General features: G+C 43.6%; 1 protein-coding gene across 1 annotated transcript in view; it reads left to right on the top strand.

The window, feature by feature from the left end:
* CREBL2 (cAMP responsive element binding protein like 2) overlaps positions 1-15,598 on the top strand; it is a 371,683-nt gene that overhangs the window by 79,732 nt on the left and 276,353 nt on the right. The window lies entirely within an intron of this gene.

Raw genomic sequence — 15,598 nt, 5'->3', positions numbered from 1 at the left:
CTCATGTTTGAAAAAGGGAGAAAGAAAGACCTGGGATCTCTTCTCTGACTAGAAATATGGTGGAGCAGATCATCCTGGAAAAAAATTAAATGCACATGCAAAACAAGGAGGTGATCCAGGACAGCCAGCCCAACTTCACCAAGGGCAGATCATTCCTGACCTATCTGGTGGCCTTCTATGCTATGATGTAATGATGGCGCTGGTAGACAAAGGGAGGGCAATTAATGTAATCTACCTGGACTTGTGCAAGGCCTCTGACATGATCCCACACCATAACCTTGTTTCTAAATTGGAAAGGGATGAAGGCTGGACTATTTGGTGGATAAAGAAGTGGTTGGATGGTCACAGCCAGAGGACTATAGTCAACAGCTCTTTGTCCAGGTAGTGGCTGGTCATCAGTTGTGCGCCCCAGGAGTCCATCTTGGGACTAGTGCTCTTCAACATCTTTATCAATGTAATAGACAGTGGAATTGAGTGTACTCTCAGGAAGTTTGCCAGTGACACCAAGCTGAGTGGTGCAGTTGACACAATAGAAAGAAGAGATCAGACCAGACCAACTTGAACAGGCTTGAAAAGTAGGTCTACATGAACCTGATGAAATTCAACAAGGCCAAGCACAAGTTTTTCCACTTGGGCTGGGGTAGTCCCAGATATGTGTGTAGTCTAGAAAAGCTCACTGAGAGAAGTTCCCTGAGGAGAAGGACTTGTGGACTTTGGTGGATGAAAATCTAGACGTGAGCAAGCAGTGTGCATTTGCTGCCCAGAAAGTCAATTGTATCCTGAGCTGAACTGAAAGAGGGGTGGCCAGCAGACCTCTTTGCCCTTGTGAGGCCCCATCTGGAGCATTGCATCTAAGTCTGCGGTCCCCAACTCAAGAATGATGTGGAGCTGTTGGAGCAGGTCTAGAGGAGGGCCTCAAAGACATACAGAGGGCTGGAGCACCTTTCTTATGGAGATTTAGATTAGATACTGGGAGGAAATTCTTCACTCAGAGAATTCTGAGACATTGGAATAAGTTTCCCGGAGGAGTCGTGGATGCCCCATCCCTGGAGGTATTCAAGGCAAGGGTGGATGGGGCCCTGGTCAGCCTGCTCTAGTGGGTGGCAACCCTGTCCACAGCAGGGGTGTCAAACTAAGTGATCCTTAAGGTCCCTTCCAACCTAAGCCATTCTGTGATTGTTTTAGCATGTGTTAGATGGAAATGACACGCAGATGGTTCTTGCTGTGCTGTCCCTCAGCTCCTTTTTAGAACGATAAGGAAAACTGCATACAAAATGATATCAACATCAACTGATTAAAAGATAATGAGTTGGAGAGAGGAGCCTGCTAGCAATTCAACTGTGTTAGGTCTGGGACAAAGGGGTTGTGTTTCATATGGCACATTATGAATAACAAGGAGTCAAAGACTGGAGTATAGGATATGTTAAAGGAATATTTAGTCTCGGTTTCAGAAAAGATGGTCTGTCAGCTGTTACAATGTTGACTTGTTTCCCCAGGGAAATAATGAGAACAAGATTTTTAAAACCAAATGTGGCTAAGAATGAGAAAATTCTCAAACAAAACCTGTCCCAAATTGCCCCAACTTGGAAAACAAGTACCTTCCCTTCCTTTTCTGCTTTCTGTGGTTCTTGCTCCCAAGTCAATTCTTCTCCATTAATCCTTAATTGTATGAATTTCCACAATGTACAATGTACAAGATGCATGTTAACATGGTGTGTTCTCTCCCTCTCATCTCACTTTTCTCCTTTATACTTTCCCTCCCTTCTCCTTTCTACACTTGCTGCCTCTCCTCCTCTCCCACCTCAATACCTGTCCCCAGAGGCCAGGTTGGATCTCCTCTTGTTCATGGTTCTATTTTTACTTCAGTCTTGATGAGTTTCTTGCTGTGGAGGGCGGTGGTGTGCTGTGGACCCACACTAGCAGCTCACCAGCCAGAATACACAGATTTTCATCCATTCAGTCTCATGTATCTTAGAAAGGGTGGGGAAAACTGTTGTTTCCATTTTGCTTTAATAGGGAAGCTGAGAGGTAGCCAATAGAAGAGACTTGCTTGGAGAGGCATGTTGAGGCCAGGAACAGGTTGACTCAGTCCTCTGGTATCTCATCTCAAATCCTTTTCCCTGGCTGCCAGTTCCCGCACTCCTGTGGGTGCTGTCTGACCTATCTATTTAGGAAGGGCAAGTGGAGCACAGTTGGCAACGTAGGAGCACTCTCAGCACATCAGGCAGTACAGAGGGAAAAAACGTGATGCAGGGGCAGGCTGGGCTCAAGATTTAGGTGTGATGCTGGAAACTTCCCACTTCCTTGTGGGTTAAGCATTTAAACTGCTGTTGCTGTTTCTTTCAACAAATAACCAAGGCATACGTTGCAATTTATACCAAGTAAGGAAATCTCTATAAAACATTCCCCAGATTTGAAGTAATCATGTTTTTCAATGGAATACAAACAAAAAATAAAAAAAAATTGGCACACAGCATCTTCTCTTAAGTCCAGGCAAGACACACACATTAATTTCCAGTAGCAGCACAAAGCGTTCTGACTGTAACTAGGTGAGAATGCTAAACAGACCCAGTTTCCCTGCTGGTGTCTGAAAACAGGGATAAATTCTTCAGCAGACAAGAGACAGATGGTGCAGACATCACTACAATCCTGGCTTTCCGGTGTCAGAAAGTTATGCAAATCCAAAGATTTAGAGTGTGAAAGATTGTTAATTAATTATTATCTCTATTGGGATGCTGTCATTCTTTGCCAGTGGCAGAGAGAGCTTGCAGTAAGCTTAGCTCTAACAGGCAGGCAAAGCATTTCAGTGATGGTTTTAATTCATCCTTGGCTAGGTGAATAAAACACTGTTTATCATGCAGAGTAAGGGAAGTGAGACTCTTGTTCTAGAGACAGACAAAAGGCCAGAGAAGAGGGTGCAGTTTTGGACAGCTATTCTCCCCTGATGCACTTGAGCAGTTTGTCTGAATTCAACATTGTCATAGGTTTGGTGTTTGTAATGTTCCATGCTGCACTGTAGTGTGATCAGCATGTCTCTGCTGCCGTACATAACCATCAAACTGCTTCAGTACTGACCATTCAGGTCAGGACAGCACATACATATTTTGTCATGGGCTGAAAGCTCTTCTTATTCATCCCATGGCTGCTGTTACATTGCTGTACTCCAGGGTTTCTTCCTTGGCCTGTAGTGGGAATCCTTACTGAAAATGAAGGGACTCAGGAAGCAGAGGCATAGATAAGGGGACACCCACAACTTCAGACGTGACACGAAGGGGCCACAGTGGTGAATACGAGCAAGTTGTTGAAAATAAAGCTAAGCCAGTGTGTGGAGTGTAAGGCTGCCTGATGATCAGGCTGGGGACAACAGCAGGCTGGAAGAGAAGCAGTGAAAGAAAGAGTGCAGATGGAATGTGGGAGAAGAGATAGGAAAGCTGGTCCTGCTGGGAAACGGAGATGAGGGAAGTGTGTTATCTAGCTGGGAAGAAAAGGCCTGGAGCAAATAACTCAAAATAAGGAAGAGAGAAAACAAGACAGCGCAGGAAGGGGTTCATCTGTAATGATTTGGAAGACATATCTGTCCAAAGAGAACAGCTCCTCATATCTTGAAAGGAACTGATTCTCCTGATTCTCTTCTGCTCAGAAGTCTCTGTGAAACCTGAGAGCAGTGTCTCCTGTATGTTTGTAGAACAGGGATATCTTTTTCAACTACCTGATGTTTGCTTCAGTGAGAAGTGTCCTGCACATCAGTGTTTCTGATGAGCCTATATGACCTGATTTCACCAAACTCTACTGTTTCAGACTGTCATTCACCTCCTAGCTCTACCAGATGTGACATTTACTTAGATAGGGTTTTATGTTGCTTTCATCAGTTCTGTTAAGTTGGATTCAGTCAATTCTGGCTGGGCAGCAAGGCTTGTGAAGGGCTTGGACAATATGCCCTATGAGGAGCTGGGGCTGTTTATAGTCTTGGGAGGAGGCTGAGAGGAGGCCTTATTGCTGTCTTCAAATACCTGAAAGGTAATTGCAGTGAGAGCTGGGTTGTTCTCTTCTCACTGGTGACAGGTGATAAGACAAGGGGAGATGGACTCAAATTGCACCGGGGAGGTTCAGGTTGGATCTAAGGAAAAACTTCTTTACAGAAAGTGTTATTAAGCACTGGAGTAGGCTCCCCAGGGAAGTGGTTGAGTCACCATCCCTGAATGTGTTTAAAAACTGTCTGGATGTGGTGCCTAGTGACATGATTTAGTGGCAGGTTGTCAGAGTTAGGGTATTATGATCAGGTTGTGGTTGGACTTGATGATATTGAAGGTCTTTTCCAACATGAGCAATTCTATGATTCTGGGCCCAAGACCATTCAACTTCTTCATTAATGATCAGGATGATGGGACACAGCATCCTCAACAACTTAGCAGATGATACAAAACTGTGAAGAGTGATGAGTACACCAGTGGGTCATGCTGGCTTCCAGAGATACCTCAACAGGCTGGAGAAGTGGGCTGACAGGAACCTCATGTAGAGCAACTCCTGGAAAGAAGCACTAAGACGTGCTGAGGGCACTCAGCTGAAAGGCAGCTTGGCAGGGAAGAACATGGAGGCCCTGACTGAAAGTAAGTGGAATGCGATCCAGAAGTGAGCCCTTGCAACTAAGAGGGTCAATAGCATCCTGGGCTGACGACAGGTCAATAGAGGTGATCGTTCCCTTCTGCTCAGCACTGGAGAGACCACACCTGGAGTGCTGTGTCCAGTTCTGGGCTGCGCTGTAGAAGAGAAACATGGATAGAGTCCAGCGAAGGACCAACAAGTTGATGAAGTGACTGGAGAATCACTTCTTTGAGGAGAGGTTGAGAAAGATGGGGCTCTTCAGCCTGGAGAGGAGAAGGCTCAGGAGGAATTTTGTCAATGCCTACAAATACCTGAAGGGAGGATGTGCAGAGAACAGAGACAGTCTCATTTCAGTGGTACTCGCTGCCAGAACAAGAGGCAATGGGAACAAACTGGAGTACAGGATGTTCCCTCTGAACACTAGGAAGCACTTTTTTGCTGTACAGGTGACAGCACTGGCACAGATTGTGGAGTCTCTTCCTTGGAGATCTTCAGAAGCTGCCTGAACATGGGCCTGGGTGTCCCTGCTCTAGGTGTCACTGCTCAGGGAGTCTTTGCTAGAGCAGGCATCAGACCAGATGGACCCAGCGGTCCTGACAACCTCAATCATGTTGTGATTATGTGGTTCCTGGTGCTCCCTCCACTTACATACTTCACATATACTCTTAGATTTCATGGTCTTGCTCCATAGCATGTTATACCAACTGGTCCTCTCCTTTTTTCCTATAGTTTGATATGGCAGACTGAACTACCTGAGAGGCCCTGAGAACTCTTGAGTGTACAAATAATTGAGCACCAGCAAATGCAAGTGAACATTTCCAGTTGTTTCGCTGTGTGGTCAGCAGTGGTTCTGGAAAGACAGGTTTTATATCTGTGCTGACTGATAAAACAGGATCCAATCCTGCTAAGCAGTATATCTGGAAAAATGTTAATCAAACAAACTAGACAGTTGGTTTCAGTGACTTTTAAAGGATTCTGAAATGGTTTCAGTACATATTTTTCATTATCAGAAGTATGACATAAATATTTATTTGATTATCTTGGGAATTATATAGTGACTTCCCCCTTAATTCATTTGAAATGAACTTTTATCTCATTTTTCACTTGTTCAGCTTTTTGCTAGTCTGTATGCATTTTTTACAGTGCTTCAAAGTACTAAATGTTGTGGTTCCCCAAATGGAGATTATGAGATGTGGAAAAAAGTAGAAGGAGAAAATACACTTTTTTTTTACCGGTTCTGCCTCTAATGCTGGAGGCTTCTTTTCATCCAAAAGAAGCCAAAGTCAGATTTGCTTATCTTAGGGATCTTAAATGTGCTGTGCTTCCTCAGTCATCTGCAGGAAAGAGACCTCACCCACTTGGTTGAACCTTCGCTTGAGCTTACCAACCTTCCTGGAGCCTGATGACTGTTGCTCCACTTGAGCCTTTACTGTATCAAAACACTGGCTCATTTGCTACCTTCTCCCTCCCACCCTATAAATGTGGATAGTGGGTTACTGCTGTACATCAGTTTTGTGCAATGTGATTGCTGTGTCACATGTCAGACTTGTTTTCTTAGTTCTTTCCCTCCATGTCCTTAAGGCTTTTCATTAGTCATCTAGGGGTAAATAAAAAAAAAAGTACCCAAACCTCATCTCTCTTCATTCATATTCTCATGGTGACTTTTCCCAACTGGAATTTTTTTAGATGCAAGCTTTCGATCTGTGCTTAAATTTTTGCCATCATGAGCAACCAGGTCAGGAAATCATTATTTGTTAAAACAACAACAACAAAAAACAAACAGATCATTTGGGCTTCCAGGTTTGTGGCTCACTTCATTTCCTGGCAGACTGTAGCACTCTAGCTTGGCTCTGTAGTGTGAGCCCTGCATTTCTGGAAATTTGGGTCACTTACTTTTAGAAGGTCAAGAAACTGATTTAGATTCCTGCTTTGTATCCTTCTAAGTTAAAAAAAAATCTCTCTTTGTTTCTTGTGTGGGGCTCCTGAAACCAAACAGTTCCTACTATCTGTAGCAAAATCTTAAAAATAGTTTAACAAACTTGGAGTTCCCCTTAAAGTTATTTAGAAAATCCAGAGTGTCTAAACTGAATTCTTGCTATCTCTCTTGTATTCCTTGACTGGCCTTTTGCATGAACCTGTGGAAGATTAATCTTCATGCTATTTTGTATTTACTTGTATGATCCCCTGTTGGTATTTTAAGAGTTGGGGCTTGACATGGCATTTTCAGCCAAAGACCTCATGTTAGAAGTAAACTTGTTAGTCAAAGCTCTACTCTGTTTCCTGTTTTCCTCCCAAGCCTTGAGTGAACATTTTGCTAGAGAAGCAAATGTACATAGATGCAGATACCCAGCCCTAGCACTGGTTCTAAATTCTGCCCAGATCCTTATTCACCTCCCCTGTGTGCTGTTTCTAGGCTTTCACAGGTGAGTGTTCACTAGAAATGCTATATACTGCTGCGTAAAGGGAGGTTGGGCTGCATGAATCAGAGCCTTGATAGTCCCTGGCTCAGTTCTGTAATGGTGTCCAACTCACTTAGGCTTGTTTTGGTAGTCCCAATAATGGATCTCAAAGCAACTGAAGCTCCTTTTCCCTATAAGGCACTGTGTATAAGGCACCACTTGCTGAGGTGTTAGTCTGTTCTGGTTGTTGCTATTATTAGTGCTGTGACTGTCCCACAAGGTGATCAGCTCGTGTCTGAGTCCTAGCAGATGGCTGGCTTGGCCCTCAGAAGTGGCTTGCTTTCCCAACAGGCACTTCTAAAGAGGTGCTGGGAAATTAACACTGTGGTTTTTGGGGCTTCAGTCTGGGACCAGGCAAAGAAAGAATATTCACAGTATCCTTTTTTCCTTTGTTAATTCTCGTATGGATGTCACAAAGCATACATTACTCTCTGCCAGAACTATGGGAGTTGGTGGTTCTTCTTCTTGTTGTCCTATATTTTTCCATAGGTATCTTGAGTCTCTGTTTCCCTGTCAGTGCTTACACACTACTTTTCAACCCTATGCTATAAATGAGTTTTTAACCTCCTGCCTGGCTGGAGTCTCCCCTGACTTGGTTCTGGCTTTCCAAACACCCTACTTGAAGCTGCTGAGGTTTCAAAATAAACAGCAAAAGGAGGAAATTCATTTCTATGTGGTGAAATTTGCCATCACATTTTTATTACCTTGGAACAGGCTATCCACACCATTGGTTAACACTGCCATAGATTTACAGGCTTCTCCCTCTCCCCCCACAATGGTGCTGTTTCTCCCTCCATCCTTGCTCATTTTCTCCTGTCCTCATGGTCTTCCCATCAGTCACAGAATGAAACCAAGTGGTTTTATACAGTGGCTCAAAGCTCTTTATCCTCTCCCTTTGGTGATATGTGCTCAGAGTGGTGGCACCACCATGGAGCTGTTCTTCAGCCTCTCATTGCAACATGTTGGCTGCATTCAGCCTCATCTTCCCCTCTCATTGCCCAGATGATTAGTGAGGACTATGTCTCAAGAGTAGGAGTGCCGACAACTGTCTCTTAAAGCAGAGGTGTGCTCTCTTAAATCTCATGTGGTAGGGAGAAAGGAGGAAAGAAATTCAAGAGTACTGATGGGAAATCATGGCCAGGGCCTAAGGGGCAATGGGAAGCCCCTCAGTGTTCTGGCTGCGACCCTGAGCAGCACCAGTTGTTACAGCGGCCATGAAGGATGCATTTTAATAAGCTAAAGCCTTTACATGACTCGGTAGTAAATTGTTCATGCAGCAGAGTTGGGGAAAGAAGAAAGACAATTTCCAAGTCTGAAAAGAAAGACAGTTTTTTATTAACAGCCTTATTCAGGCTGGAATTATAGTATTAAGTAGTACTGCTCTGTACTACTGTAGCACATAGCTGCTAGGAAATGATTTCAAAGAAAGGGAAGCAAGTTGCAGAGCCAAGGTGCAGCTGTTCAGCAAAAAGAAATAATCTTTTCCACATGGAAGCCCATTGAGTTGTACACCTTTGCATCTGCTGACCTTCTGACCACCTGAATTCACTACCAGAGAAGTAAATAATAACAACCCATTGGAATATTTAAGCAGATATTGAACTATTACTTGCATTACTGTTAGCAACCAGTTGTGGAAAGTGGCCTAGAATATGATCCTGTTGCCTAAGATTTGTATTGCAACTGTAGTTGCCAAAGAGGGGTCTGAGAATTAGGCATCCAGCTGTAATTCAGCAGGATTTGTGCCCTCAGTTCTCTGGCTTTTTAGGTTTTAAATATTTCATGTGTTATGTATTGAAGCTGTAACAACATTTGAATTCTGTGGAATAAACACTGTCGTGGCTAGCAGCAAGGACAGTAATAGCAATGGAAAGTAATTTAATATATCAGCAAAGATAACTTAATATTGTCCAGTAGAGACACATTAGACATGAATGTAATGTTTTATTACCATGGAGATTTTTTTCTTAAAAATGGATATTGGCAGAACCCTTTTCCACCGAAGTCCAGAGACTTCTCTGAGACAAAAACGACTTTAGCTGAGCTCTGGTTGCTGCTGAAAATTGCAGCAGTGGGACAGCAATTGTGTGCATCCACATCCTGGGGGTCACAGCTGCCGGGAAAGCTCCGTTCTGCATGAACTTATCATCCATGGAGAGTGCACTCCAAATATAGCTCTGGGGTTACTGAAGGCATTTTTGACCTGATGGAAGTTAACGGGCTTTTTGGCATTGCCATCTGACAGGCTACGGTTCCATCTCTTATATTAAAATGTACAAGGTAGCTTTAACCCTGCAGAAACTTTTATGTTCTATGCAAGATTTCTTCTGGAAGAAGAGGATATTTTCATTCTTGATTTTGGGAAAATAGAACAGCCAGAGCTTATGACCTCCTGGAAATAAGACTGTCTCACATTCAGTGTATCATGTTGTTTCATAATGCCTAGAAATGTTTCTGTGTTAGGGTCTGACCTAAGCTTATCATATAAAGATTTTCTTTTTTTCTATCTGAACCCTATTTTTCATTAGGCTGAATTGGTCTTTTACGCTCTGCTGCATGTGAGTTTTGGAGGGAAAAACAGAAAGAGTGAAGTTGATGCAGCAGTCAAAGGGGATCCCATGGGCAAAGCCATGGTGGGTTGTGTCCTCTTCAGGCCTAATTCAGCAGTCTTCAGTGATGCTGGAGGGAAGCAATGAGTTGAGCATAGAAGAGAATGGCTTGGGCACAGTTATTCTGCTGTTGAAACAACAGGGAAAATGCTGAATTTTGTATATGGTATGATAAAAAACCCAACTTGGTTACAGCTTGCTAAAAAATAGGGATGAAGAAACTGTGAGTTCCCTGGCAAGGAGGGACAGATGCTGGTGCCTGAAGGCAGTGATGATCTTTAGGAATTCAAGATCCTGGAAACTCCAGGGATGGCAAGAGACCTAATCCCTTTGTGGGGATCTGAGCCTCCCCTTTTAGGTGAGCTACAGATAAAGGAGGGTAGCCTAGAGCAACCCTACTGATTTGCTCAAAATCTCTCCCAGTCTGAAATTGAATTAGCAGATCCGTGCTTTGATTCCAGAGTAGAAACAGCTGGGGTGAAAGGAAGAGCCTGGGGGGGGAGGGGGTGGTGGGGTGGGGAAGGGGGTTGGAGAAAAAAGAAGCTGCATTGGCCTTACTTTCAGGCAAGTGCTTGTAGATCTCTCTCTCCCTGCAGGGCTGGGTATCTACTTCCCTACTGGCCTCTCATCTCTGAGTTTTTATTTTTCAATTTGAAAATGTAGGTCAGTGATTGAGCTTAAGTCACACCATGCTAGAATATGTAGGTCAGGCACTCTGTACTCAGAACAAAAAAAAAAGAAATTTTACAACTGCTTACAGCAGGAAAAGGCCACGCTGGGAATTGGGCTTTTGAATGGGATATCCTCTCCGGATCCAACTGCCCAGCATCTTGTAAGCCAAGAATAACAGGAGGATCAGAGAATGGGAAGGGGGAAGGGAGTGCGGGAGATCTGACCAGCTCATATGACCCTTCATTAGAGACTTATAAAAAGGGCTGGTACGAGCTCATTTTTCATGGGTTTTAATCCCTCCTTCTTCTGATGTAGAGCCAAAGGTTTTCTGGAGAATCTGAGTCACAAGGACTGCAGCTGGAGAGAGAGGATTGATAGCAGTGGCTCTGCAGACACAGCCAAGCTGGAGAGCTGGGAGGGGAGCGGTGGAGCCACTGGCTTTCAACAAAACAGTTTTCTTTGAAGGAATGGGGAAAGACAGTGGGACGAACACACCAAAAATTTTAGAAAGGGGAAAACAGTTCTTGTCCTTATGTCACCATTTCTGCTTCTGCTCTTGGGAGCAACTCATGAAGATGGGTTTTATAAATAGGTTGTGTGTGTGAAGGGGAAGTCTGCTTGGTGAATTTGCATTAGGCTTAGCCATAGGCAAGTCTGGTTTCCTAGCTTGTATTTTTTGCCTATCTTTCACTTTATTTGGAAGTTCAGGGAAATTAGATTAGCATTTTTATTTTTGACTTTATTTTCCTCTTATTCCATTGAAAATGTTTTTATGGAAGGTGGAGTAAAGAAAGAGATCTGAGGGAGAAGAGAATGTGCTAGCCACAGGGACAGATGAACTTCTTCCCTTTTCTCTAAACCTATGGGCTGCCTAGAGATGTGGTTGATGCCTTGTCCCTGCAGACTTTCAAGGCAAGGCTGGATCAGGCCCTCAGCAACCTGATTTAGCTGTGCATGTCCCTTTTCATTGCAGAGGAGTTGAACTAGATGGCCTTTAAAGGTCCCTTCCAACTCTAAGGATTCTGTGATTCTATTGTGTTACAGAGAGTGGGTCTGTGCTGGAGCTTGACTGGAGCCTTGTCCCTGGTGCTGCCAAGTCTGATACCTGAGCAGGAGGAGGGAGGAGCTGGATGGACGCTTGCGCTCTGGCTCCGTGTCAACTCATTCCCTAACAGTATGGGCTAGGCATCTTGTAGGCAGGGGAACATTAGGGCTTCTTGATGTAAAACAGAATGCTCTTTCCCAGTTCCAGTTGGGATTTTGTGTCTCTCTGTCAGAAATGTACTTACTAGTATTTTTCATAGCCCATGCTAATGAAGGGCAAGAGTTGTCCATGTTGTGTTACATTCCTCTGCCTGCTCTTTTGTCCAACAGTCTGGAGTTTTACTTTCTACTGTTGTTTTCCAGGATAGGTGGAATTCTAAAGCCTTGAATGCCTCACTGGAGTTAGAGAGTTTTCTTCCCAGATTTTCTGATGACAAGGCCATTGGCAAATTTCAGTTTTGCTAACTCTGACATTGTATGAATGGGAGGAACATCTCCCAGGGTGTTAAACATGTTTCTCCTCAGTCCTTACTGTAAAACTGATGTGTGAAGCTTGCTTTTCTTTCTACTTCACTTTTTAATTTAAGGGATCTAATGTTGGATATATCACACTGATGAAAAACGACAGACACAGGCACAGACCATTCTAGAGATCTCTGTCTGCTGAGCACTGCTTACAGTAAATGTGCCCCTGGTACGTACCTGTTCGTGTTTATTCTACTGTCACCTGAAAAAAAGAATGCACTTACTTTGGACAGAAACAGGAAGGCATTAGCTGAAGCTCTGTTTGGGCATTTTCTGGTTGCTTCATTCTTTTCTACCACTGAATTCATGTGGAGGAGGGAACATAATTTTCTATGCCATTGTCTGTGGTTCAAGTACACCCCAGGCTGCAGTCTGGCTTCATTTCAAGGCAGAACCTGGGAACACCTGTCAATCTTTCTTGCACACAGCTGGGCAAAGGGTGCCTGAGCTACAAGGGGACCTTCAGTCCTGCCTTTCAGCTCTGGAGCTGTTCTTACTCTAGATCTTCCTCCCCATCTGTGCCTTAATACTGCTGCTGAGTTTTGCCAGTAATGCTCCCAGCTCTGCCCTGTAGCCTTCTTGATGCTGCTCTCCTGTGCTTTACAGGCTTTCCTTTCTCCGTCCTACTCTTTTCACCAGCCATCCCCCATTCTGGGCACTGCACACAACTTGATCTGTGTCATAGAAGCAAAGAGGCACACAAGGGTTGATTTTGGAAAGTGTGCTTTAGAGCAACTGGAAGCTGCAGTCTGGTCTTTCCCACTCTGGTTGACTTGTAGCTTCCAGCACCTATGATGAAATATCATTACTGGTCTTCAAAACATTCAATTGTAACCCTCTCAGGATCCTGAACTAGCATCCTGTTTCAGTTGCTAAGGCATCTGTGGATGTGAAACTTTTTGACAGATGTCTTTTGTCTAGCTGTCCCTGTAATCTAGTCTTAAGAGCACAAGCAGATTTCTCACTATTACTTGCATCCTTACATAACTAAATCCCTTCAAAATGTGGACTCAAACCACTTCTGAAAGTAGGACACAGGCACCTAAAGAGAGATTGTTTACTGGTGGTATTCATTAGGGGTCTGTGACTAAATGAATCTGTCCTAAGATATGCAGACTTTTCTCCTCTTAAACGTTGCTGTACTTGTAAAAATCTGCACGGTCATCTGAAATGTGGCTTGTCTTCCACACCACTATCACCACCTCTGAGTTGCACTACCTGCCTACCTCACTGTGCTCACACCCACTGTATCCTGTAAATATAACATATTTATGTTCAGCAAGTGTAGATGATGGATGCAGTTTAGTCTTATTATTGTGACTGGACTCAGCCCCTTGATGTAGCCTATCCATACCCCTCTGCAGACCCCTTCTACCTTCAGTTTGGTCAGCAATCCTGTGCAGTGTGGTGGTTTCTGCCAACTTATTGAGAATGAACTGAATCATTCACTGCTAAACAAAGAAGGCCCCAGTACTGAGACCTGAGGAGAGCCAGATGTGACTGGCCACCAGCAGATTGAACTCCATTCACTGTGATGCTTTCAGCCTGGCCACAACCCAGTGGTGACCTCCGCCCATCAAACTGTACATCTGTCCAAGCTGTGAGCAGCCAGTTTCTCCTAGAGAAGGCTGTGGGAAGTAGTGTCAAACACTTCACTGAAATCCAGGCAGACAACATAGAATAGAATATCTGACTTGGAAAGGAACAGCAAGGATCACTGAGTCAAATCATGTTCTTTTAATTAACTACAAGTATATGTAAGTGTTGGTAAGCTTGGAGCCTCCCCATTTACTGTAATTAATGAAATTGGTAAGAGGAATCACAGTCAAACCAGAACATACAACAATGAAGAAGTCTTTCACATTTGTTTCATATAAAAATAGAAGAGTCCTACAAAGCAAAGCTGTGGAGAATCAAACTGACTTTGTTTTCTTATCTTTCATTGTGTCAAGTTTTTCTCAGGTGTCTTCAAGAGCAAAGAGGAAGTATCATAAGATCATGTGGCAGGGGATGTTCAATCCCTCCAGCTGTATGTTACAGCCAGTGATTCAGGAGTGGGCAGACAGGAAACTTGCCTTCTGGTATGCCTTGCCATCATCATCTACATTGCATACATGGGATAATAGTATGGAAAGTCCCTGTTGTGCCTACATACACAAGGAATGTCCCTGGTTGTTGGAGAGTGTGTGCCAATGTGTGAGTGTCAGTGTTTGAAATACTACATGCTGAACCTAACCACTTATCCTTGCAGACTAGTAAATTATGATTTATTCTGCCACTAAAATGTGAAAAATTGATTTGATCATCTAAAGGCTGAATAAAGGTTTTTCTTAAAAAAGAAAACACAGTAATTGTGTTCAGCCTGGAAACACAATGACATAAACTTTCATATATCACTCCGGAGTTTGTAAAGAAGGTTCCCATTTACTGGTGCAAATTGCTGTAACCCTTTGAGTTTAAAAACAGCATTTAGTAGAGTTTAGATCAGAGGTCTGATATTTTACACCAAGTACTAAGATAAATGGAAAAGTGGTAACTTTTTCCCGAATGTCCAAGAGATTCAGATTTGATTGGAGTCATGAACAAAACTTTGGGCTGATTTGACATAAACAAACCATGTTTGTTTAAATGGCCTAAGCAGCAAGTTCTTCACAGTCCATCTCCTTTAGCCAGGGATGCATTTAGAACTGCTCATGCTGGCAGATCACCAGCAATGTGACAGCTGCTCTTACCAGGACAAGGAAGACCCATTAGAAAGACCAAGTCTTTTTTTTTTCTTTTTTGCCTCTTGGTACAGAGGCAAAATTCAAAATAAGACTTTTTCCTCAATGCTGCAGCATACAATCTTCCTCTCTTGCCAGCCAGGCAAATCCCTATTCTTAAATGTCTGCTGAAACTCTCAGATAGACCTTAAATCCTTAGCTTGCTCCTAACTGGTTAATGCATGAATTGTTCTGTAGTAGGAATATCCCAATGCTTTTCACAGTTTTAGGGTGCTACCCATGTCTTTGCTTTCCTGGCTTCCTTAGGAGACTGTCTGCAGGGGCAGCTTTATTGCTTTGTACTTTGTGAAGACCTTTGCAAAGCTTGGAGGAGCACATACACTGCTGAGAGTAAGGAGCGCTCCACGTCTGCAGAATCAGCATTGCCATGCTCATGGTGCTCATAGCACTTTGCACACCTCCTGCCTCCACTCCCCTCCAGGCTGTGCAGTTGTTTGGTGTAGAGAGCTAGTGTGAACAGATAATGCAGGTTGTGTAAAAACAGCTGCCTCTGGCTTTGTTAATTGCTCAGACACCAGGAACCAGCAGCCAGTTCTGTCAGACTTTGCATTTCTCTGCTTTGACATCTGTGGGATTCTAGTATTTCAGACAGTGTCAAGTGTTCCCCACCAGGAGTTCCTGGGGGTCTAAACAGCAACTAGAAAAGAGATTGAGAGTCTGCTAGCACGAGACACAGTCAAAGAATTACACCCTCAACAATGGTAACAGAGATGTAAGAAAAAACACTCTGCAGTAAGATTAAGATTGACTTTGCAAAGAGCACGTCTCTACAAACCTTCCTTTGACAGCAAGACACAAGAAATCAGTGTTAAAATCACTTGCTGGTTCTCACCAGGATAATTGTGTCTTTCCTACTATTTTCCCAACTTAGGAAAGAGCGAATGAGCTTCTCTGGAACATAGCT

This window comes from Cyrtonyx montezumae, unplaced genomic scaffold (genome assembly GCF_038088225.1).
Source record: "Cyrtonyx montezumae isolate F1298 unplaced genomic scaffold, pur_monq_1.0 scaffold_3, whole genome shotgun sequence".
NCBI classification, from domain to species: domain Eukaryota; kingdom Metazoa; phylum Chordata; class Aves; order Galliformes; family Odontophoridae; genus Cyrtonyx; species Cyrtonyx montezumae.
Note: the sequence above shows the minus strand (reverse complement) of the source record. Positions and strands in the feature narration are given on the sequence as shown.